Consider the following 26,274-nt stretch of genomic DNA (forward strand, 5'->3'; position numbering starts at 1 on the left):
AAAATAAATCATTTTAGTAAAAAAATCTTTCTAAACCAAATATAGATTTAAATTAAGATTTTTTTAGAATCATCTTAAAAGAGACAATGGAAGCTTTTCATATTTTGTAAAAACATTATAGAAGTATATTTACATACGAGATATTTAAAAGATTCCTTATTATATTAAAGTAACTGAGTACAAGGTGGATACAAGAGTTAAAAAAAATAGATTCCTTTACCTAAAAAAATGAACAAGGAAACCAACAAGTGTAAGCCGTGTAAAAATATTAATTATTTAAAAAATTGATTGTAGAGTGGATACAAGAGCTGAAAATTTAGATACTTTTAACTAAAAAATGAACAAGGAAACCAAACAAGTGTAAACCATGAAAAAAAATCTGAAAAAAGTAATCATTTCACAATCCATTATAATTTATGAGTATATGTACCCGATGGGTGTTACTTGCATCTTTGTATGTTCAATTTAAATCACATCGAATCAAAAGATAACTGCAACACCTATTAATGATTTTACCGCGCGTATTATTAGGAAAGATATGTCCAGCCGATAGTACCTGGCCTCTGTTTAACACGTTCGTACCTCTGGCAATTAAAATGCAAATCGACCGAGCTGGCTACGTCGGCCGTTTAAAAATTGAAATTATTAAATTGCCTACCGGTAAAATAATAATTTAATCTTTCCACTGCCGGCAAATAAGAAATAAGCCTTTACGGAAAAATGTCTCGGTATATTTATGTTAATTCTGGGTGAAATTACGGCTCACTTCTGGTGGGCCTTTTGCGCTAGAGTTTTGAAAACATAGGACGACATCAGCGCTGAAGAAAGTGGGGCAATAATTTACCAAAAAACTTTGTCTGGATTTAGCTCACGCAAGGAAGCATTATTTAGGTCCCTCACACACGCCTCAGTTGTGAAGAATTACGACGGAAAATCTTTCCAATACCAGCCGAAAATTCATTTCGAATCAGAAATCTTAGAGCTGGTGAAAATATTCTATTATTTCATCCAAGATAGAGCAGGAATGTAAAAAAAATCCTAGTGTTTCTCATTGTTATTACTCGACTGCATGCATATACCTATATTTGAAAAATGCCGCCTGTGAATATTTCCTGAATGGCCCCGAAATATTTCGATAAAGATTTAGAAAGTATTTAAAGGGTCGTGATTAAGTGAGGGGTTTTTATTGTTTTCTGTTTTGAAATGTAGAGAACATAAAAATTTATAGCCGAATAAGGGAAATTATGATAATGGGGAATGTATTTGTCAAATAGTGGTATGAAGAAAAACAAATATTTTCCCCGTTTTGCTATATAAAGAAACCATTTACGAGAAAGAAAAATAACAGCTTTGTATAGGTACTTTTATTTGCATGTGTGTGTGTTGGGTGTGTATTTACTACCAATCTTACGACGTATATTTTCTTCTAACTGCTATATGAAATACTGATATCATCATATGAATAATACAAAACGATTTAATTTTTTGAATACCTACTCAATAGGTTAAAAGGTGCAACTTAAAATTAATGTAACATTTTACTATTTGAAAAAATAGTTATGAAACCTGGCATTATCCCACCTACTGATGATGCTTATTTAGATGGTTTACCACATTAATATCAACGGGGAATTGATGTAATTTGCAAATAAATATTTCCTAACAGTAAAACGAAACAACATTTTGAAAGTGTCCACTTGTTCACAAATCTGGATTTTCTCCAATTAGAGGAGTTATTTTAATATTGTTTTTTGACATCTCATCAAAGATGAAGATGAATATAAAAGCCCAGACTACCATATTCTTCTTCATCTTTGATAAGATGTCAAAAAATAATTTAAAAAGAAACGTTGATTTTTCTATTTATTTTTCACAAAAATATCGCTTGTAAATTAGACAATTTTTGATTTTCATATTGTTCATTTTTAAATTTTAAATAAATTGTTATTTTAACTCATAAGAGTATATTTAATACCAAGTTTTTCTGTGATTATGTGGAAAACATATTTGAAAATTAATGAACAAATTTAAGGATGAAAAATGTGTTTGGTGGTTACATTTACTTAACATGTTGGAAATTGCCATAATACCAACAGAATTAATATTTGCTATCTACAATTGTATACATTAAACAATGTGGTAAAAATTATAGATTGCTGCATTAAAAATCCAGAAATATTATTTTTATGTTTATTAAACATAAATATAAATTATTCAATATCTCTTCTGGAAATAAATCGCAGACAGCATTTTGTCCATTAGAATAATAAATATATCAGTGTGGTATATCTTTTCATGTTGAATATAACACTGTTACCCTCCAGTAACTGATCAAGGATTTTCAATAATTTCAATGATGTCATTGTCTAAACTTCGTGGCTTACCATTCAGATGCTGACAGCTGTTGATGACATCAGACCAGAAGATAGATACTGTAATGTTGCTCGAAACATCGGTAATAAGTGCAAACACATCGAATGTTTTCTTTTCTAATTAATAAGTGTAAACAGACGAGTTTGTAGTATTCGACTATAGGTAGGAGATTTTTTTAAACTTATATTTAAATTCAGGGATCAAATTTTTCCAACAAGTGTTTTATTGTGATTCTAGATTGGGATTCCATATTGAAGCTAAGAATTTAACTACGTAGTAAAGATATATTTAGCTTTACTTTTGGGCTTTCATATACAACAGAAAGTTAAAGCTACCGAAATAACAATATATTTAACAACTGAATATGTATTTTTTACCCCATAGAAATGTTATCAAAGTAACTAACACTTATAGTTAATAAGATTCAAATTATGTACTGACATTTCTTGATGGAACTGCATTTATATAATAAAACAAGTAAAAAGGTTTTTTTTATTTTATTTTATTTGGCCAATAACCAGGTTTCGTCGTAACCTACATCACCAGTCTGACGATATCGGTAACGATGAATCCCGGTAACATAAATAAAATAAAATTATGAAAAAACTATAAATGGTTAATTTATTGCTAATGGCTATAATGTGAACTTTTATAGGGAATCTCAGTCCAGATATTGTAACGTTAGTACATACCCGTTTGGTCATTTAAATGTCCCATCGTTTTTTTTCTAATGAGACAGCATATCATCTACCCACAGCATACTCACAATCTTTTATGAAAAAAAACGTTTGTGAATCCTACTTGTATTTTCTTATAACAATCAGAAAATATAATATCATATAAAAAATACTGGCAGCAAATGGAAAACCAATAAAAATAAGTAACACGATGAAGGCAAAGATAATTTAATAAACATGTATGTAGCTTTAACACTCTACGCCGAAAAATTCTTGGGTATATTTTGATATTTTTTGTAGACTTGAGTCTTAATTCTTATTATCTCTTTATATTCCGTGATGGTTCGCAAATAAGCTTTTTTATAATTCCTTTGTGTTAAAAATAAGTACCCTCACTTTTATAAGTCTTTTTGATTTTTTCAGTTCGCGTGAATGTATAAGTAAAGCTTACCGCGACAAGTCTTCAACAGCAGCTTAAAGCTCAATAACTTTTAGTACGTACATTTTGTCATATCATCAGTGTTCTGTTGGTTTAACGGCGGATTATGGCCGGTCGTTCAAGTTAGTGATCAACAACCTTTTATTTCGGATGGCCAAAATAAAAATTTAATAAATATTTTTATTAAAAATACTTTAATTTTTCCTTACGTTATACTTATGTTTAGATGTTTTTTTTACATAAAGGCAGATAAAAAAAATATTAATTTTTGTACATACCACTCTTTGTCATCATTGAAATATAAATAGGTAGAATTATTTTTATAAAATGTGCTCCATCTCATAACCCGTTAAAAAATACATAGTGTCGTTTACCAATTTAAATTTAAATTAAATATGGATAGATATCACCAAAATGTCACTGCAAAATCATTAATGATATAAAAATTAATTCCAAAGGTTCATCAGAATTATCCATAAATATTTGAAAAATGTTTTTGTTTTTTCGTTTTCATGGATTATATTTAGTTTTGATCCATGTCTTAACACTTGGTGAGTAAGATATATTTTTCATCTTTTTATTATTATTTTTGAATTGATAAAAGATATTGATGAAAGAATCAGTACTATAAATAATTGCGCTAAAACTCAAAAAAATTATATGTTCAGGCATGGCGAACCACTTCATTTGTAATCTGCAAGATAATTAATTACACGAAAACGGCACTCTACAAAATATCCAAATTATTATTAAAAAGATTGAAATATCGTGAAAACCATCGGTATTAAAATATGAGCGGTTGTTAAATTTTCAGCGTAAATTATTTTAATTATTTTTTTTGAGTGACTTCATAACTCTCTTTAAGTAAAAAATCCGGTTCCAGTATGTGTTCCAGAGGTCGTCTGTTGTTGATCACTGTCTAAGGTCACCCGAGAAACCATATTCCAAGTAGTGATATGGAAAGGTCATTACTACAGAACTAGATTTCATACATCCCACGTGTAGAGAGAAGACAAAGGTACCAGACGATGATTTGCAATCAACTTTGCAGTGCTAGAAGAGGTATTGATATGTAATGAACTAAAACTGCTAACTGCAAATGGCCTGCTAGATCGTGAAAACGCATATCAAAAATGTACGTACCATAAATTTATATTAAAAAATATGTATAATCAATTTCATATATCAAATCACTCATACCATAAAACTACATACTTACATTCTTCTAACCCTTATCTATACCAAACAGTGCATAGGGCACTGCATCGTTTCAAAGCAGTGTTAAATTGATCCTTAATTGCTTGAGGCAGGATGATTAGTCCTACGCTTCAGGTTCCTGATTCTCTTACATTCATTTTACCCCTCCTTGGAATCGAATCTGGGACCTGTAGTGTGGTTAACAAACGTACAAACCATTACACTATATAGAAGTGGAAAAATATAGCTAATAAATAGCATACCTTAACATATAATTTAAATACAACATTTGAGTGTGTCCAAATACTCGTTCACAAAATCTGGATTACCTCCAATTAAAGGAGTTATTTGTTGAGATGTCAAAAAGTAATAGATAATTTAAACGCATTTATACCCAAAAGGTTCACCCACATAATCAATGTATAACTTAGACTTCCTTGTACGCGTATATACGGGTATGTAATATCGAGTACACTAGTCAATAGTTTTATTCACCATTCCATCCCTAATATTTCTTCTCCGTTTACTTCCACATATATAAAAAAAAAAGCAATTAAGAGAGAAAAGAGAAGAAAAAGTAAGTGCGTGTCAGTGTATGAGAGGGTGTGTTTGTATGTGTGAGGGTAGTAAAAGAGTAAGGTTGTTGTATAAAATGGAATGTGCAGGAAAGAAAAAAAAAGAAGAGGAATAAATAAAAGAGTGGAATAAGAATTTTTCTTCGTATCATTTTTTTTAATACAGTAATTATAAACTGCTCCTGCTTTTCCTACAATGTAAGATATTTTCACTTTAAAAATAACATTTTTTAAAGTATCTCTATGCTTGCGTCCTTCATGGTTATTTCGTAGTTTAACATTTAGAAAGTATCGAAGTGAAATTGTATAAAATATCTTTATGTTACTTTAAGCCTCTCAATTTCATGAAAAACGATATAACGGCATAGAATAAAAATTAGTTAAATATTAATAAAAGTAATAAATATTTTTATTTAATTTATTCATTTAATATATATTTTTATTTATTTATTTCTTCATCTTTGATGAGATGTCAAAAAATAATATCAAAATAACTCCTGTAATTGGTGATAATCCAGATTTTGTGAACAAGTATTTGGACACACTCAAAATGTTGTAATTTATTATGTTTGGTATCTCACGCTTTGAGAGCATGCGCACCCTAGGTTCCGTTTTTCTCATTAAAATCCACGAACGTTCCCTAAAATAATATAAATAGTCTGTTTTTAATTCGGTTTGATGAACGGTTATCCATTTTCAGCACTGTGTTAAAAGTACAAAGAAGAAAATGTTTGAGCGTGGCAATGTGTGGGAGGCTTCCAAACTGTCATATGTGTGCTCAGATAAAAAGCCACCCAAGTCCCCTAAATAATTTTCTATGTAAAATTCTTCATCTCATTTCGAGACGAAAATAACACCTATTGATTAGGATTCGATAAGTCCTACTAGGTATAAATTTTATTTGAAAAAAATGAGTATTGAAATGTAAAGTTCAGTAAAATAGCAAATCGATAAGAACCACTGCGTACAATTCTGCAATACTCTGAATATCTCTTAAATATTGGAGACTGATCATTGAGTATAATATTAACAAATCCAAAGTCATAGTTTTTGAAGGAGATGAATATAGATTTGGATATAAAATAAAATGGGGAAATTTTGGAACAGGTTGATAATATCATATATTTGAGAAGTATGTTTTCTAGGGATGGAAATATTTATAGAGATATAAAAAGGAGATTAAATTCTTTTAAAAAAATAAAAAATAATTGCACGGCTGAGATGAGTATTATTAATAACATTAAGAAAGGTATGTTGAGATGGTTTAGACAGGTGGAAAGAATGAGTGAGAAGTTGAAAATAAGACCAGAGGAAGAATGAAAAAAAACTTGGCATGGTCTTAGTATTTCAAACACTTAAAAGTGGTCAGGTCAGTCGGAATAATCAGCGGCTCTGTACTATATGAGGAGATGTATAAATAAAGGAGAGGCGAAAATTGTTTGCAAATATATGTGTAGTGTGGTATTCTATTCTCTGTGCCTACACCTCCGACGAAGCCGCCTGACGATTTGTTGGTAAAATAGTTTTTTTTTTAAATATTTTTTACATTATGTAATTTTTTAGATTAAAAACAACCGACATTGAACTTGACCCAGCTTGTTTCTGAGCCCTGACACCACATTTGAATAAATCATGCACTTAGGTACTCACTAACATGGGCCGTGGCCATGGGGCAAGAACTAAGCGCTAATTTGAATTTATTCGATTCATGTGCACCATTTTTTCATCTTGTCAAAATAAAACATAGTATTTTTAACAAGCTTCATTTAAAAATGCTTATAGAAGCAAATTTGGGTAGGTGCCTGCTACGTTAGAACTGTGCCGACGATAGGTGGCAGCACAGACAGCCTAAATATCTCTACTAAGTATTATACTTACATGAATTTTCGAAATTTAAATAGACATTGGTTTATACATTATATTATAATTTACTTCATCTTGTTCAAACCATACGTAATTACAGAAACAAATATTAAAAAAACGAATACATCAATTATATTTATAGATTTGGGGTTTAATTTATAAAAATAAATTTCAATTTATTTATTAAATATTAAAATCAAACACAAATTTTTATAGTGTACTTAATTGTATATTATTATTAAAAATACATAAAAATAAAAATTCTGACAGTTGCTTCCCCTAATTAAGGCATTTTCAAACTATTGTAAAGTATTTTGAAAATGCCATAACAAGGCTGTAGCTAAATTATCCAAATTTATTCTTATTTATTTATTACCTAAGCAACTTAGTGAGATAATGATATAACGCATAGATCTTTTTTAAAACTCCAAATCGTTAAATATCGTAAATGTTAATTAAAGTTATTTTATTCAGTAAAATTTGTATAAGGCTTTTTTGGATCATTTATTATTTATTTATTGGTTCTTTTAATAATGGTGTATTTAATGAATAATTTGAGGGGGCAATTTATGATTAAAATGACACTTCATCAAATAATAAGATGACAATTCATTGCTTCATACTTAAACTCGAATCACTAGTCGCAGATGAGAAACGAGAATAAAAATTGATTAGATATCGTGTGTATAAAAATTCCCATGAATGGATAATTTTATTGAACATCTAATGAGATTTACGTGTTTTTCTATTAACTCCATTCAATACTTGAATTTGCTTCGTATGAGTTCGTGATAGTTCGGAATAGTTCGGGGTGAATTAGTACCTACAAAAGTACCGAACCAAGTTAGAGCCCAACCCGTGCTACTTTTAATGCTCTTCCAAATATTCGGTTACTCGTTTTGTAGTCAGGGCAATGAACTTGAACGGAGAAAGGAAGAGACACATTATTTTATATCCATAATAGATTAGATATTTACACCGAATAACAACGTTTATATTTAACTATAGGTATTATAATACTTTGTTCCGGTTTACATATATGCAATAAATAACTGGCTTATTTAATTTTCGGCGTAATTAAATATTTTGTCAAATTTTATATTTTTTCATACCTACGTATTGAGAGCTTCGGGTCCAACTAATTATTTGTTGATATCGGCATTCTTTTCTTACTCTTACTCACATCCACTAGGACACCGCATCAGATCGTTGCATTTTTAAATGCAGAGTATATCCTGTGCTTTAATTACCTCCCAGTCTCGGTTATTACCTAATATTTACTATAATTAATTTAAAAGTTTAATGAAAAATAAAATACGTAAGTATGTTGCATAGGTTTCACGACTCTGATAATAGTACCTACATAATTTCCTATAATTGTCAGTCTAATTCACGGACCATATCCCACACATGTTGTTTACATCTGTATATTAATTTCACAATTTATATACATTTGTACATTTCTAGTACCTATAACATCGATTAGTAAATACATAGACATCTAAATTAAAATAAATTATTTAAAAAAAAAACACCTTAAAAAATATATACAATATTTGAAAACTCAGTATTCTGAGGCAAGTAATTCGAACAATTTAATTCTAATTTTCATCATTGTGGGAAGTAAAATTAATTAAATCAACAAAAAAAAACATGTGTAGATAGCACCTACTTGTAATATATTTGTTAAATAAATACAGAAAAAAAGCAATCAGTTATTTTGCGGTAAATTTGTCAACTTAACACATGCGTTTATTTCTGTACGAGGAGGTATGTATGTTTGTAAAAACCCACGAGACGTGATTTAGTATAAGCCAACGTTGTTTGTAGTTTTGTAGTTCTGTACCTACATACATACCTATCGCATTGTGTTCGTTATGTTGTATGTAAAACAAACGTTATTTTTATTCACATAAATTAGGCAGCAATGTCAGTATTGTAAATATTAAACTTGAATGATGTTTGCTTGTTTAGAACCGTGGCATATATCACATTGCGTGGTATTTTATAAAAAGGTCAGTGTATTAAAAATTACCACCGTTCTCTCTAAAGATCATTAGGTAATTTATTTCAGGTAAGAAAAGTAGGTGAAATTAATATTGAATTTCCTGTCAATATTTACTTTTACATTTATATTTCATTTAAAAAAACTTGCTTGGTTGTCTCATACATCAGCTGATATGAAGTTAGCCAGAAAGAAATTCACCAATATAGAAATTAATTATGTGATGAGGATATGTTACCAAATATTATTCGGTACCTACTCAAATGATTATAGGTGTGCAATAAATAATTCGAAATAACGATTTTTTTTAAATAATTAGTCTAAGATATATTTGTTGTTAAAATTTTGTAGGTTTTATTACGAAGATTATGTGAAAAGGGTAGGTACTCATACATTTAAAAAAAATTACCCTAGTATCTTTTTCGATTAAAATTGTATCATTTTATAAATGCGTTTAAAGCTATTAGTATGTACCTACTTGCATAAATGTAAGTTTATATATTTTTTAAATACGATTTGAATTAACTTATTTTCAGTATATTTTTTTTCATATTCATGCAGCTATTTTTTTTTTATTTCTGCTTTTGAGATATTTTCCTTTGTATGGAAATGAACGTAAACTCAACCAATGTGCAAAATGTTTATTTTTACAATTTTTGCTTAGCTTGCTTTATTTTGAATTAAAATGTAAAGGGATTACTAACACATTAACCCAATAGGTATTTCTGATAAATACCCATTTGTAAAACTACCTATTAGAGGTATTTTTATGTTAAAATTTTTGTTTATGCCCCAAAAGGGCTCAAATACTTAAAATTAATTTTATAAATATTTTTTTAAGATACCTATATTTTTTTTGTATCCCTCAAATAAATAAGCACTCACTAAAAATTTAATAGGTATTTTAAGGTGAAAACTTTTTACATTTCTATAGGTATTTTTTATAAATACTTAAGGATATACCTACCTATAAGAGACATTTTTATATTCCTAAAAAGGGTTTAAGTACTTGCAAATTAATTTTATTAGTATTTTTAGGATAGCTAGGTAATTATATTACTCTCTTATATATTACTCACTAGTTATTGGATAGGTATTTAAAGATGAAATCTTTTTACATTTCAAAATGTATTTTTAATAAATACCTTTGTATGTGCCTACCTATTGAGAAAAAAGTGTTTTTAGAAAGGGTTAAAGTACTAATAAATTATTTTTTTATTATTATTTTTTTATTTCTATCTATTCCTTTTGTAATCCCTCAAATAAATGAGCACTCACTAGGAAGTTGATAGGTATTTAACTGTGAAATATTTCATATATTTCCACGGGCAACTTTTAAACTACAACAATACCCGAATCGCCAAAACCCAGCAAGAGACAAAAATATTTCGGGAGAAAAAATCTATTCAGATTGACAGGGAGCCAAGCAGATGATAAATTGTTCGCTGTAATGGCCGCCGTTCTATTTTCGAATGCGCCAATAAGCGCGCCGCTATGGCCGTCGGCCGCCGGCCCCTGGTTGGCTCGCCGGCCGAGCAGCCATTTCATGCTTCGGCGTTTTGGCCTAACCTCTACTGAATTTCTAAAGGAATGTTGGCTTTTGGCTTGTGTTATTTTCGTATTTTTGGTGAGCCGCGCACACGAAATCATCCGTGTTTTGAATTTGTTTTTGTTTTAGGTTGTTTTTCTTTAATTTGAGTGCAGAAATATTCGGTTCTTAATGTGAGCACGATATTTTATACGACACGGAAAATACCTACATAGCTAAATCGTGCAAAATAAAAATTGCTTTATAAAGTTTCTGTGTTATTTTTTTAACAATTATATAAAATATATATATATATATATATATATATATATATATATATATTTATATATATATTTATATATATAAACATATATATATATATATATATATATATATATATATATATATATATATATATATATATATAAAATATATATATATATATATATATATTTATATATATATATATATATATATATATATATATATATATATATATATATATATATATATAAATATATAAATATATATGTATATATATATATATATATATATATATATATATATATATATATATATATATATATATATATATATATATAAATATATATATATATATATATATATATATATATATATATATATATATATATATATATATATATATATATATATATATATATATATATATATATATATATATATATATATATAAGTTGTGATATGTACTTCACAGAAGATAGGTACTTACATTATACCCTATCTCTTGTAAAAATATTTAGTATATGTAGGTAGGTAAAAAGATTTATCATCCGTGTTTTGGATTTGTTTTTGTTTTTCTTTAACTATACCCACACGGATAATTCGTGTTAAATAAAAATTACTACATTTATTTTATGTGTGTTATTATTTCAACAATTATATAAATTGTAGTATGAAGGTAGATACACAGCCACTTGAGATATGTAGATAGGTAGGTACTTACCTAAATTCAACTAAAATATTTAGAAATAGGTAGGTATGTTATTTTTGAATAACCTACCTTTTTCTTCCTAATATTGAAATATTCAGTTGTAAAAGTGATTATGATATTATGTGAGATGGAAAATACCTACATAGTTATATCGTCTCAAATAAAAAAAATTATTTGAAATTTCTTTGTTTTATTATTTCAAAAATTATATTAAATATATATAAATTGTAATGTGTAGATACATAGCCAATTCAGACATGTAGATAGGTACCTACTTACCTATTTTTAATTCAATATTTATTATAGGTAGTTAAAAAGGTTTACGTACTTGTCTTATTTATTCACATAGGTAATTACAATGTAGGTACCTACCACCAGGTAAATTTTAATGTTCTCATGATTTCGGTACCTAAATGGTAATAGTTTTTATTTCATTTTACCTATCTATTAATAATTTATATTATATGTAATAAAATTATTCAAATGATTTGTGTTATTTTGTTGATATTGTTCGTGATAATAAATAAATATGGCCAATTTACAAAAGCTCCCTTCACAATTCACAGTTTTACATTCTTATAATTTGATATTTACATATAGATAATAACGCAATGCAATCAATGATCCAAGTATCAACAGAATTGTCAAATATAATAAATAAATATATCTAAACTTATATCTACCGAGTATTTTCCCGAAAAAAAAATTGGATATATTATCTTTATTTATTTTCTAGGCTGTCATTTGAATTTTAAATTCCACGAATTATATTATTTTAAGAATGAATTATATTTTCTCTCTGCAGCACGTGTTAATTTCTTTAATATTCTCGGTAATATTTTTTTTATTAACCTACTCAATACTTAGGCATCTAGGTAGGTACTTTTTAAAACCAATTAAAAAGAGTTATCTCATAAATAAAACGTAAAAAAAAAATTCAAGATGATTAATTGAGAGATATTAATTTACTTATAATATATGTAGGTTGTTATCTACACTTATTTTGAGAAATTATTTATTTTTATTTTAACTGTTCCGTTAAGTGATGAACTATTAATTCCACCTGAACCATAAACATAGATAAAACTAAAAAAAAAAAAAATAGAAAAAATTGGATAAAAATAACAAGCAATAAAAAATTACCTTACCAGATTTAATTTACCTACATGATGTGCTATAATAATTAGGAGACATGTAAATTGGTTAGTAGGTAAATATGTCTTATTCTTGGTTGAATCCAATTGGTTAACACCAACATACCTACCTACTAAATACTCAATTTAATTTGTTTTTATTTTTATGAAATATAAAGACAAACTGTCTACCCAACTACTTCCATGTATAAACCATTGTTAATTTTATTTATTATACAAAGGTGTAGATTATTTACTCTTAGACTTAATTACAATCAAATATTTAGTATCTTATTTAAACATTTGTTCGCCTCCGTAGTGTAATGGTCAGCGCACTCAGCTACCGTTCTGGAGGTCCCGGGTTCGATTCTCAGGGGGGTCAAATAAATATATGTGATTTTTTTCACTGTAATATTTATTCAATACTACCCTGGACTGGTCCGGAAGCGGGGGGCTGATCATCTTTCTTTCATGTGTAAACGATCAAGTTTATATAAAGCAGTGCCCTATGCACCATTAGGGTGCGGATAAGGGTTTTATTAATATTATTATATAAACATTATCAAGGTAAGAATTTAATAATAATGTTATAATATGTGTTTGTATAGGTAGCTTTCTTTCCTCATTCATAACAATATACAAAGTATAATACACTGTAGTAAAAAATGTTGGTAACAAATAGATTTTCACGCGTAAAAACCAATTTAGTTCACATAAAATTCTCAGTGATGCAATGTGTTCACTGAATCACCGAGCATTTAACTAACCGTTGTACAAAATTGCAAGCTATTTAGGAATACTCAAGCGAGCGTGTAAAGCGTCCGCCTAATAAAGTTAAATAACACAATAATCAAATCCTCAATAAAATGTTAAGTGCATTATTTGTTTACATAATATCCCGCGCCGTCTGCCGCGCGCCTTGTTAAATGTACGGTGAAATTATTTAAACAACCTTTACCGCCAATTTATCGACAATAAAAAGCCGCGTTATCCGAATATAAGAATGCAAAACTGTCGCGAGCGGTAGAGTGGTAAGCGCCGGTGGTAAAGGAGCGTAGTAACTACATAGTAAAAGCAAACAGGCTATAACTTTGATTTTTACAGCCACTAAAATAATCGTAAAGTGATTGTGATGATTGTTGAGATAGGTGTAAACGGCTGTGCAGCACTACTAAAACTATTCCCGTCACCCTCGCGCTTACGTCCTAACCAAACTCCCGAAAACGAGACGGGTATATATTCGTCGCCCGTACTTTTCCGTGCTTCTTCGTATTTCTATGACCTTTATCGAATGAGTGAGCAATACGTCTGATAGTTTATGGTCTGTTTTTTGTACCGAGGGATCAGCTGATTGCTTGTAAGTGGATCCGATGCACTTTTATCCGTCTCATTTTTGGGCGAAAATGCTTCGAGCGCGAAAAGGATGCACTCTGAACATTCGTGTTATTTTTATGCCTCAATTATGGCGAGTTCTGCCGTGCATTTATTGAATCTTTATTATTCATTATTATTTGTTATTCGGTTGAATGTAATGGGCGATCAGTTGAAGTGCATTACGGACTTCTTTAAAAAAAGGTGTTTCATTATTTATACAAAAAAAGTATCGGGCTTGCGTAATAGCTCTCCATTCCGTCTGAACACCAGTAAATCGATTTGGTTTTTATGGTTTGCTCGATTTTGCTTGCAACCGCATACTTTTAATGAAATTAAACCTGTATTCTTTTTATGAACAATATTAGATAACAATTTACATCTGATAAAAAAACTTACTATTTTTAAGGTATTTTAGTATTTTTTTAAATGTAGATGGACACTTACTTTCAAAAGGTGTATGCTTAAACACACTCTGCTCCTTTTGTTTCAATTTCAGTGTTTGATTTCCTGAGGAGATAAGACATTTAAACTGGTTGGTATATCCACTAAAGAAAATTTCGTACGAAATGCAATTTCGTAATACTTCGAAAGCGAGAATGAGATTTCATTTCATCATTCCATGCCATTTTCTATTATTTTATCACATTAACATTCCGTCACATCTTCAACGTTTCTGCTCTCTTAAACACTCTTTCTTTACACTTGATTTTTGCCTGTATTTAAAAAATGTTTTAAGGCTACAATGGAGGTACAAGGCATTATACTTCCTTTTATAGTTCTATCTACCTTCAAGTTATTTACCGATTCTTTAGTAATATTGAATAAAGATAAAAAAATATTTGTCTTATAAATACTTTAAAAGTATTGATTTAAACTTTTTAGAAAACTTTTACAAGTTTTAATTTATTTTTAAATTTTATAATTTTTCCCGATCCGCCCTTGAGATGGTATCTCACGAAAATGGCGCTGTATAAATTGGCCATATTTATTTTTATTTTTAAAATTTATATTAAATAGATAAGTACCTACCTAAATGCCACATAAAATGTTTATTTAATTTTATTGATAAGGTAAACTACGAAACATTAGAATTGATATCTCAAATGCGAATCTATTATGATTTTTTCTCAATTTATTTATTCGAGACAAATGCCTTCTGAGAAAGTTTACTTTTCGATTTGTGATATTAGTTATACAACACGTAATAATTATATGAAAGTACCTACATACATATGCAAAAAACATATGTTGGTATTTATCATATGTTTATAGACTTATTTCATGAAACATGCACTGTTAAAAAAGGCACGCAGAAACCGAAAATTGCTCACGACAAGAACTTCATGTACCTAGGTAATTTGTGATTCGTGATATCGGTAGGTGAGGATAAAAAAAAACATGATATAAGCTACGAGCGTCCCATGTAATTTTTTTATTGCTACATACATACCTAGTTAATTACATAACCTGTAAGTAGATCGCTATCAATATGAAGAAAAATCGCCATTATTTATTTGACCATACTTGAAATTTGCTTTCATCTAAAGATACCTTTAAAGATTAAATACATATCTATGGTATTACGCAAAAATCATCTAGCATCACTTTATCTATCCATTTTTAATTAAAGTAATCCTCGATAAATACAACTTTTTCTTAAAATCTATTTTTACACGTTTTTTGATGTATTCCGCATCATTTTCAAACAGGACACAACCCTAAAATTTAGACGTAGCTCCACGTGTGGTGTTTGAAAATGAAACACGTATCATAATAGATATCAAACAATGGTAGTATTTATCAAGTATACTTAAACTAAAATGGATAGATATTACCACAAAGTGGTTACCGAATCAGTTAAGGAAATTGTCAATATTCCAAAATTGCTATGAAATTGCAATATGGACTCTCCGTGTAATAATCAAAAAATATTTAAACTGTCCAAAAAACTAAAAAAAAGGAAATATCGATGCTACTTTTGTTAACAGCGGACTCTTGCAACAATTTACCTTACTATGATTCTTACTACGTTATTTCTATGAAGCTTTGTACTTATCCTGTTATTTACGATCAATTTAAATCTGACGTTAATGTTCCGCTGGCATGCCTTTGTTGATTTCGCATCACCTGCGTTAGAAACGTACGAAAAAATTGTTCAATCTCCTCAAAATTCAGAATACGTCCGTAGCTGTGTTATTTATAGCCGCTATTTTTTACAAGCGCACGCAAGCAATGCTGATAGTACGGGATACCCACTTGTATATAAGTTATGCCTGATACCGAACTATGAAATAAATTGTAATGTTTTCATTATATTTCAGGCAGCACAAGACCTCGATGTTAGTTTGCTCACTTCCATGTCTACTATTTATATACGAATGTAAATCATGTTTCGTGTAATTTAGATTCGTTCACAAGACGTGTGGGTACCTACAAATGACTATTTGCCGAGGCGTACAGACATTTATGTGGGCATTTCGTTTGACCTTTGACCTACATAGCTTGTTATTCTGTCTGTACTGCTGTTTTTTCATTCGATTGTCTCTTGTTTTATGAATTTGGCGCCTATGAAAAAATATTTCAATTTGCGAGCGGGTTAATAGAACACATACCATTTACGGTGAGTAGTAGGCACTTACAATCGTACATATAAAATATATTATATATGACGATGTATACATACATTACTTCTCTATAAATCTATATCGGTAAGCACCTAGCAGGCTATGTTGTTCTTTATTGAGTCCCAATGCTAATTTATTAACGTTTTAGTGACAATAAACGAAACACCATGGTCAAGTCCTCGATAAATTTCTCATTTATTTTATTTTATTTCGTTATTGCTAATTTTTAAATAAATAAAATAAAATATTGCCTTGGTACCTAGGTAGCTATAATATGATATATGAAGTATCGTAGTATCATTCACTTCTTTTATGGTATCCCGGGTACAATTTTTGTTCAGTCATCATAAAAAATTGTCCTTGTACAATAATTTCTTATGTTTGATCATCGTGGAATTTTGTATTTCATGAACATTAAAAAATCGAAATATTTTTTTATGAAGGCAAGGGGGAATAAACTTGATACGATGTAGATGATGTAAGTAAGTGAATGAGTTTATGGTGAAAAAAGGATATTGTGGCTCTATGGAAAAGTAAAATAAATACAGGTCTGACATGATACAGTGGAATATTCTCAAAAAGGTTGTTCCCCCAGATTACTAAAGACATATTTCTTTCAACATATCGCCTCTTTACTGGTATATTGTCACTGCATAATTCCAATATATGTTTCAAGCTGCCAGATTTATTTGTATTAATATATCAACAAACATGAAAATGAATATAAAATTCTAGGTATTTAGAGGACGTACAATTTGTCTTAGCCTGATTCAAGTGATTTTTTTATTGACAACCACATTACTCAAATTTCGGATAAATGATATTGACACCTTTTTTCATATGCGAATTTTTGCCACCATCTATGGTTGCATTGAGTATTTATTTTTGTATTTAACAGAGGACTCCATGAAATGTATGTAAGATTCTTCCTGAATTATTTTACATTCTAGGAGACGCTTTGAAAACATGATTTTCAATTATTATTAAACTTAAATTTTTACAGTTAATTTATTCACAATATTTTGACTTTGTCCAAATCTTTAAACATAAATCTGCGTTTAGTCCAATTGAGTAAATAATGAAATATTACAGCTATATGGTAAACGAAACACCGGTAATACATAGAGTCCATATTCTTGTTCATGTGTGTTGAGATATCAATATAAATAAATATAACTCCGAAGTAAACAAAATTTAGATTTGTGAACAAAGATTTGGAGTTTTTTACTTCCGCTTTTGTCACGTTTCGACAGACATGAAACCAGCGTACTGCGACAGGCACTGCCTACAGCTGCGGAGGACGGGAGTCGGCTTCACGGCTCTATGGCTCCGTGAAACTTTGTTCCAAGACGCGCCGGGGGGTTGAAATAAAGGGTTTGGGTAGAAAAAGAGGAGAAATAAAGAGGCGGACTGGGATTTTTTTTCTTTCTAACAAAGCTCTCAGTTTCATAATTTGAAACACATAAGACATGAGAATAATAACATTAACCTCTCTTCGTTCAAACATCGAACATCGTTAACTTTGTGTAATACCACCTCAAAAGTGGTATCACACAAAGTGAACGATGAATGATTAGGACAGTGTTATATACCATTTCAAAAAGGAGAGTGTTAGTTTCCATACCACAAAGCTAACAATGCTTTTAATGTAGAAAATATATTCTAATATTAAAAAGTTGTACTACACAAAGTCAGCGATGAATGATAGGAAGATTTTTATATTTCCATACCACAAAGGAGAGTGTTATATTTTTTACCATACCACAAATTCAACAATGCTTTTGTAATAAACATAATATATTCTTATGTTATCAATCTACGTATTTCTTTCATTGTCCATTCATTTATTGCGGTTTAATAATTACACCTATAGGTAGGTACATTCTAAATTGTAAAAAAATAACAAAAAGCTTTAAAGCTTTAAGATTGCTATCTACAAATTTTGTAAAAAATTAAATTTAAACAAAATATAGACAGAAAATATACATTTTAAAAAGGAAAATGGGTCAACTGAGGTACAGTTTTAGAGAGTTTATGTACAAAATAGGAACACATGATATAAAATACATATACATATGTCTTAATTTAAAAACTAGAACTGACACGAATAATCATGAACTATTCCTTCAGTAAGGGATAGAAGTTTTTGTTTATTTTTTTAAAGGTATTTGGTAAATAACGATTTTTCTACCAAAGCGAGAACGTACGTAGGTAGCTGGCATCTTAGTTCCCATTAAGTAAGCAATAAAAGCGTAAGAGTTCTTGAATAAAATTATGATTCTCAGTCGAGTTCAACTCTGTGAATACGCTAAGTATTCCAATCCTCTGCTCCGCCTTATTCCTTCGGGGGATGTTTGGGCCATCTTAGGGGATGGCGACGCTGTGCCGGAGCTGGGGAGAGAGCCAAGTATAAAGTGCTGGCACGGGCGTATTTATAAAGCGCACAGCGTCACAACGCTGCGATGAGTGATAGCGAGTGTTTTCGCATAGAATTTTCTCTCATGAATTACATGAAATTATAGTAACTTTAAACATAAAAAGTAAATCCACTCACAAGTAGGCATAGGCTATGAAACTTATAAAGTTGAAGCCTGAGTAAGACATGATAAACGGTGTTGCATAATCCGTATAGAAATTTCAAAGTCACTGGGACGTAAGGTAATTAAAAAAAAAACTCTGCAAAGAGTTATGATTGTGTACACCTACATAAGACTCGGTTAAAACATATTAATATTCTGAAATATATATACGTACAATGTATATTATATGTGTATTATTATTATATTTTTTTAAGGTCAAATTAATGTGTTAACTTATTCATGAGACTCAAATTAATGAGAATTAAAGATTGTAGCTGACGAATAAAATATTAGCTAGCTTTTTAACAAAAGTATTTAATAGTATGATCAATAAATTATCAATACATACTTAGTTATCCTATGACATACCATCAATATATGCACTCTAAAAAGGTTCAGAAAATAATACAATAAGTGAAAAAAAATTGTATCATTTATTGTCAATAGGCTAAAATTGGTTGAATTTTCAACATCATACTTTTGGTACAACGTGAGACGTTTGTAAAGGTCGAAGTAAGGTTTTTCGGTTACTTGTTATTAGTATATGACCCTATTAATATTCTGATTGGGCTTAGGATTGATGAAAAAACCGCCAGCCGACAATGTGTTACTGTGCTACGAAATACGGAAGCGTTCTGTCCTTGTGTATTTCAGAAATACTCGGCGTCGGGGAGAGAGCGAGCTCTGGAAGCCCCGCGCGGCGGGGGTGGCAAGGGGTGGCATATACGGGCTGTTTATGTGTCCTGAATAGCCAGTTTATACACTGGCTGCTGTGCCGTTTTCATTCGGTTCATTATTATTGGGCGATTTCAGCGCTCTTGGGTATACCATCGGATTACCTCGATTGCTCTTTGAGGTAACTTATGAAATGGCGGCGTGATTCGGGAGTTTCAGCCCTTTTGGTTTTGTCAACCCTCTTTGTAAGATTATGATAAGTTTCAACAATTGAATCAGATTGACGTATATAAGTTAGGTACTTGCGGAACAAAGTTACTTTACTTACATATACATATTAAATATTTATGAGAGAATATCATCAAAGTTTGTACATTTGACCCATTTTTAAGATGAATCAATTATTGATATAATTTTAAGAACAACTATTCAAAAACTTTATTTGTTATTTGTTGGATGAATTCTATGTGTATAATACATACTTATAATTTAAGACTTTTATGGCAAATATGGCGTAAAGACATAATTTAGAAATAAATAAAAAATATACAATATACATATGTATCTACTCCTTACGATTCTATATTCTTTACCTTGGATAAATACCCTTATGTTATATAGGGATAAGGGTTTATATGTTATGCCGTTTAATATCTTGATGTCTTTAGGGATGTTGCTTCTCATTAGGGAAAGCGCTAAGTGGTCCAATAAATAAGTGAAAAAACGCTTAGTTTCACACAGATTTTTTTACAATTTCATCTTAACCATACCCACTTGCTATTTTTTAATATTTGTTAATGTTGAATTCATATTTGCGATTAATGCGATAATTATATTTTGATTAAACATTTTTAACATTATATAATATAAGACAAATGTTCACGATAAATGTGTCGAAAAAATCTCATGTAGGTAGCCATAAAATAAAATGAGTAGATTGATTAATATACAATGTATTTAAAAAAAAAAAACTTTTTTAAAAAGGAACAATTTTATTAAGTGATTTTTTAAAATAATCTTCTAGGGAGGTAGATAACATGCTTAAATTGTTTTTTTTAATTTTACGCTTACTGTATTTCAATATTTTAACCTAAAACATAAAACATTTTCTACAAACAATTTCAAGTCATTTGCATACTTTATTACATAATATAAAACTCACTGATCTTTGACGTAATGAATTCAGTGCCCAATTATAATCGCTTTAATTGCCTTTATTTCCATATCTAGATTGACGAGAATCTTGCCCACTTAGTTGACTGAGAATTAAGGAATGAGAGACAGGATTTTATATTAATATTCTTCAAAATAAAACAGGGGGAAATGTAATGCCATAGAGCCCATGGTGGGTTGTAGTCTTCATTTGAGGGCATTACACTTACACTGCAGTTTATTTCTTGTAATTTGATTATTTTCTATAATAAAGTAATAACTATAAATTTTTATTCAACATTTATTTTATTTGACCAGTGAACGGGTTTTGTCGATACCGACATCATCACACTGGTGGGAAGCTAGAAAAATTGTGTTATACAGTATACACAACAATGCAATAATTTTTCTGACAAAATGTATTTAAATAGTGTACATATACATATATGTTTGTTTTCGTAAAGGTTTTAAGTATGATTATATAACAGAAATGGATTTGCGTACGTAAATTTAAATAATATGTAGGTGAATCTGGAACCGTTGATTGATAACTCCTTCTACTACAAATTTATATGGTGAAGTCCTGTGTTTTCTGAAACAAAATTATTAACTTTATTAATTTATAGGTACTAATATAATTATTTTGATCTGAAAAAGTGTCCATAAACCATTTTCAAAAGATACTTAATACGAAGCATTATGTTTAACTTAGCAATAAAATAAACAAGTCATTCTTCTTTTCATTGAGTCATTTCTTATTGCACCCTGGTTATCATTTAACAAATTGACTGCCCTACGAAAAAATCCTCTTGACGCTGAAACCAGTCTCTCCTTTTTTCAGCAACGAATTGAGGATCCTTCCTATGGTAACTTTCAATGAATTTACCAAAAAAAATAATTCCAAAAATAATTCTCGCTGTAGGCCCGCTGTAGGTTGTATAGTATCATTGTATAATATAATCTCGCTGCAGGTTGTTTAATAAAATACAAATAACTAAATACGTATCTCAACTCCGATGGTGTTAGAAACAACACACCTCTAGAAATGTAAAATCGTCATTTTAATAATTTGATCCATTATGTTTTATTCTTATTGGAAACCATTAAATTTTGATTTAAATTAAATACCGTTCTGTAATTCGCGCTCTCGATCTGGTCGGGCAAAACGTGTTTTGTAAAACAATTGCGTTTTCTGGTAGCGAGCCGTATTAGGTTATCAGGGGTCCAATGTTGATAAAAGATGTATTTTTAACATTTTCAATTTACAAGGCAAAACGTATCCGCTTTAGGTAGTCTCTTCCTTACGAACTGCTAAGCAAGTTCAGCCACGATTCAACCCGATCGAATTGCAAATTGAGCCTGGTCATGGAATACTAAGTGCAAAGTAGTTACCCCTACGCAGGGGAGGCAAACAGACCTTACTTCAACACATTTATTCATTGTAAAATGATTGTTAAATGTAAATGTAAAATGATTGTAAAATGAAAATAGGTACATATATTATACTTCAATAAATCAACAACTCTCAACTCTCAAAATATTTCCGTCTATATAGATAGGTACCTAGTACCTACTTTCACATGTTTGCATATAACAGATGTTCGTATAAATATATGAAAAATCTTCTTCTTCTTGGCTCCATCCCAACTTATCGTCTTGGTAGATGATAGGGTCATCTCTTCTCGTCCCTAGGTTGTAGGTCCTTCTATCATACCATATACAACTTCACCCTTCAGGTCATGCCTTCGAATCATGTTATCTTTCTACAACATCTATGATTTTGTTGGTCTTCCTTTTAGATGTCTTTCTAGAAAGATCCCTAGCGATTGCCTGGTTGACAATATGTTCAGATTCTCTACGTACCTACCTACTATGTGCCCATACCACCTTAATTGCCTTTCTTCTCCTTTACAATTGATGTCAGTTACACCCAGGCTTCCACGAAAGCGTGAACTCTTTATTTTACCTCTTAGGGACACTCCAGCTGAAATAAATGTATGAAAAATATGTAGGTACATAAAATATCAAAACGTAAAACGCAGGCATATATACGAACCTACACAAAAATCACGCATGTTTATTACTTCAATTTATTATAAAAGATACGATGCAATATTTTTTATTAAACTTTCTATAGTAATGGTTTTTGAAGTCAATGGTTGGATATCTATTCTCGTCTAGAGAGGCATTTCCAAGGGCAAATTACAAAATCTTAATATTGACTTTCTCCCCTGCTCACGTAACTTATCGCTTTATTTTCCATACGGGTACGGTAAGCTTCAATTTCATTAGCATTTTGTGGTATTCAAAATAACAAGCAGACAGTCAAAACAAAACATTGAATCAAGAAATGTAGTTATTTAATTTGTGCGTACATTGTCAGCGATATTTATACTTTTATAATGTGTTAGTACATTATGCTACTACACATGATTCTCTAGTTTGACTTTCGGCGTAATAGTAGGTATAATATAAATAAATAATTGAAAAATTAAATTAAATTGTAACCGTCAACGCTGAAGAATAATAAACAATATCAGGGAATCCAAAATCAAAGATAACGCAATCAGCATAAACAATTGGAATAATTAAATACAATTTTCGACATAAATATGTACATTTACCTCAAGGGACTTATACACATAAGCAGTATTCAGTTTTTGAATTACATAAAAGTACGTGTGGCATGGCTACAATTTGTCTAAATTAATTTTTTAAAAGCAATAGATTTTCATAACTAGATATTTATCCGCTGAATTTTCATAAATATCTTTAATGTAATTTTCATTGTAAAACTTAAGTTTCGAAAGAACATACCTTTAGGTTTATGAGGTACCAGATATGAAATATAGAATTATTTTCAGTTTCAATTATTCTTTTTGCACAAAGCAATTACCAAAATTACTTATCTTTTTTAGGAGAGTTGAGATAATTTTGTCACGTGAAACAAATAGGCGAGGAATGAACAGAAAAATATGAGACAAATTTATAATATACAAAGTTTGCAAATAAAAGCAAAGAATTTTTTTTTAATTTAGTACGATCAAAAATGTCAAGTACCTTCTTGAAAAAGGTCAGGTCAGGAGCCAGAATAATCGGCGGACATGTATGAGGAAATAGATATATGTGGAAGAAGCGAAGATTATTTGCAGACAGAGTAATGTGGCGTTCTATTCACTTGGTCTATCCCTGCTTGGTGGTTAGTTAGTAAATTAGTTCGTTTTATCTCTTTCATTCGAATTGATAGAATGTGAGTACCTACTTACCCATCATAGATTGTAATTTACTTTTAAATTGAATGCTCTTGTCGAGATTTTAAAAGCACCGAACTGACACACACTGTCACAATATCTCCTGTATACCATATTAAAATATTATAAATATTCAGGCCACGAAGATGATGTCTAACGTTAAATTGAAGTAAGTAGTACCTACCCATATAATTAGTGTTCTTGAAAGAGGATAGTTCTGATTGGTAGTTTGGGCAGGAAGCTCTATATTCTTCATTTCCTTAACTAACGTGAATCAACTTTATACCCAGTAGGATGATTACTTGGCGTTTATAATTGGATCAACTAGAAATACTAGTTACTCGTGAGGGTCCCGTAATATTATTAAATTTAGTTTTAAAAATGAGGGCATCAGATATGATAAAACCAATCACTGGCACTCCTTGGCTAAAGCTATTATGATATAGATTATACTACTTGGCATTAAGCTTTCTCCGTTGTTTCTGGAGCTTACTTGCGGTTACGATTTGCAATCATTTTTTAATAAGTTTTCTGTCAGTGCATCTTTTGACCATACGATTAGATATTCACTTGTCATAGCCATAAGAGTATGAGAAGTTTCAAATGTTTTTTTCGTTGGTATCATACTTATCGAACTGCCCAATATGCTAGCGCCAGCTTCCTCTTATGCGTACAAAGAGCATATGTATGATGAACGAGAGAATAAACAACATACCATACATCTTGGTGAACGTGACAATGGAGGATACAAGAAAACGAATCCAAATCGTGTGAATACAAAACAAAGAAGTTAGAGTATTCAACTATATGTATTTCTGCTTTATTGAATTTGACTGCGTTAAATTGCCAAAAGTATAGATGAGTGTTATTAAAATGGATGTCCCAAAATACCTCGAGCACGTTTTAGGGAATATAAGTGACTTTTACAATGTAATTTTTATTCTATATTACCCTGGACTGGTACCTTAAGTGGAGGCCGATCACCTTTCCTTCATATGTACACGATCTAGATAACACTGCGTTTATATGAAGCAGTGTCCTATGCACCAATGGGGTGCGGATAAGGGTTTTATTATAATTATTATTAATGTCACAGATGTGTCAGTGTAGACAATATCACGTATGTAGGAATGCTGTTAAAAGAGTTCTATTGTAATTCCAAAAACCTTAAAATTATGAAAAGTCATGCGACATATAATCGTGAGGAATGCATAAACCACTAGGGATTAAAATTCATTGTCTTAATATACCGAGGTACCTACTCGTTATTCTATTTTATTTTTTCATTTTAATAATTAATAAACGCATATCACTGCGATGGACATAGCTTAGGTCTAAACGGTTTTTAATAATCCGTTTACTGAATATGAGGTAACAGTAAAAGCATCAGAGGTAACTCGTATAAATCAAGGCAGGGCAGTACCGTTTTTTTACTAATTCAAAACAGATTAGCAGGTGATTAGTAAGTCTTCTGAAAATATTCGTTTATAATGAATGTTGACCCTATAATATACATTGTCCATTTGTCTTGAATATAGGTTTATTCTAACAAAAAAAATGCATTCAGAATACTACTTTTCAACATCCTGAGTGTGATACTTTTACACCAGTTTTGGATTAACTTCTCAACATATATAAAAAATTCTGTATTGATATAAATAACTATAAATTGGAGCAAATCTAAAATTTGTAAAGAAAATATCTCACACACTCACTCAACATATTGTTACCTGTATAATCAGAAATAAATTCATATTTTTATAGGCTTTTTGTAAACTAAATACAGTATATCGTAGTCATTCAAGAGAAAGTGACGAAGGGCATTTTTTACAAAAACGTGATCGTTGACTATTTGA

The sequence above is a fragment of the Brachycentrus maculatus genome, unplaced genomic scaffold, assembly GCF_059751285.1.
Source record: "Brachycentrus maculatus isolate JH-2025_06_01 unplaced genomic scaffold, ASM5975128v1 h1tg000081l, whole genome shotgun sequence".
Classification (NCBI taxonomy): Eukaryota; Metazoa; Arthropoda; class Insecta; order Trichoptera; family Brachycentridae; genus Brachycentrus; species Brachycentrus maculatus.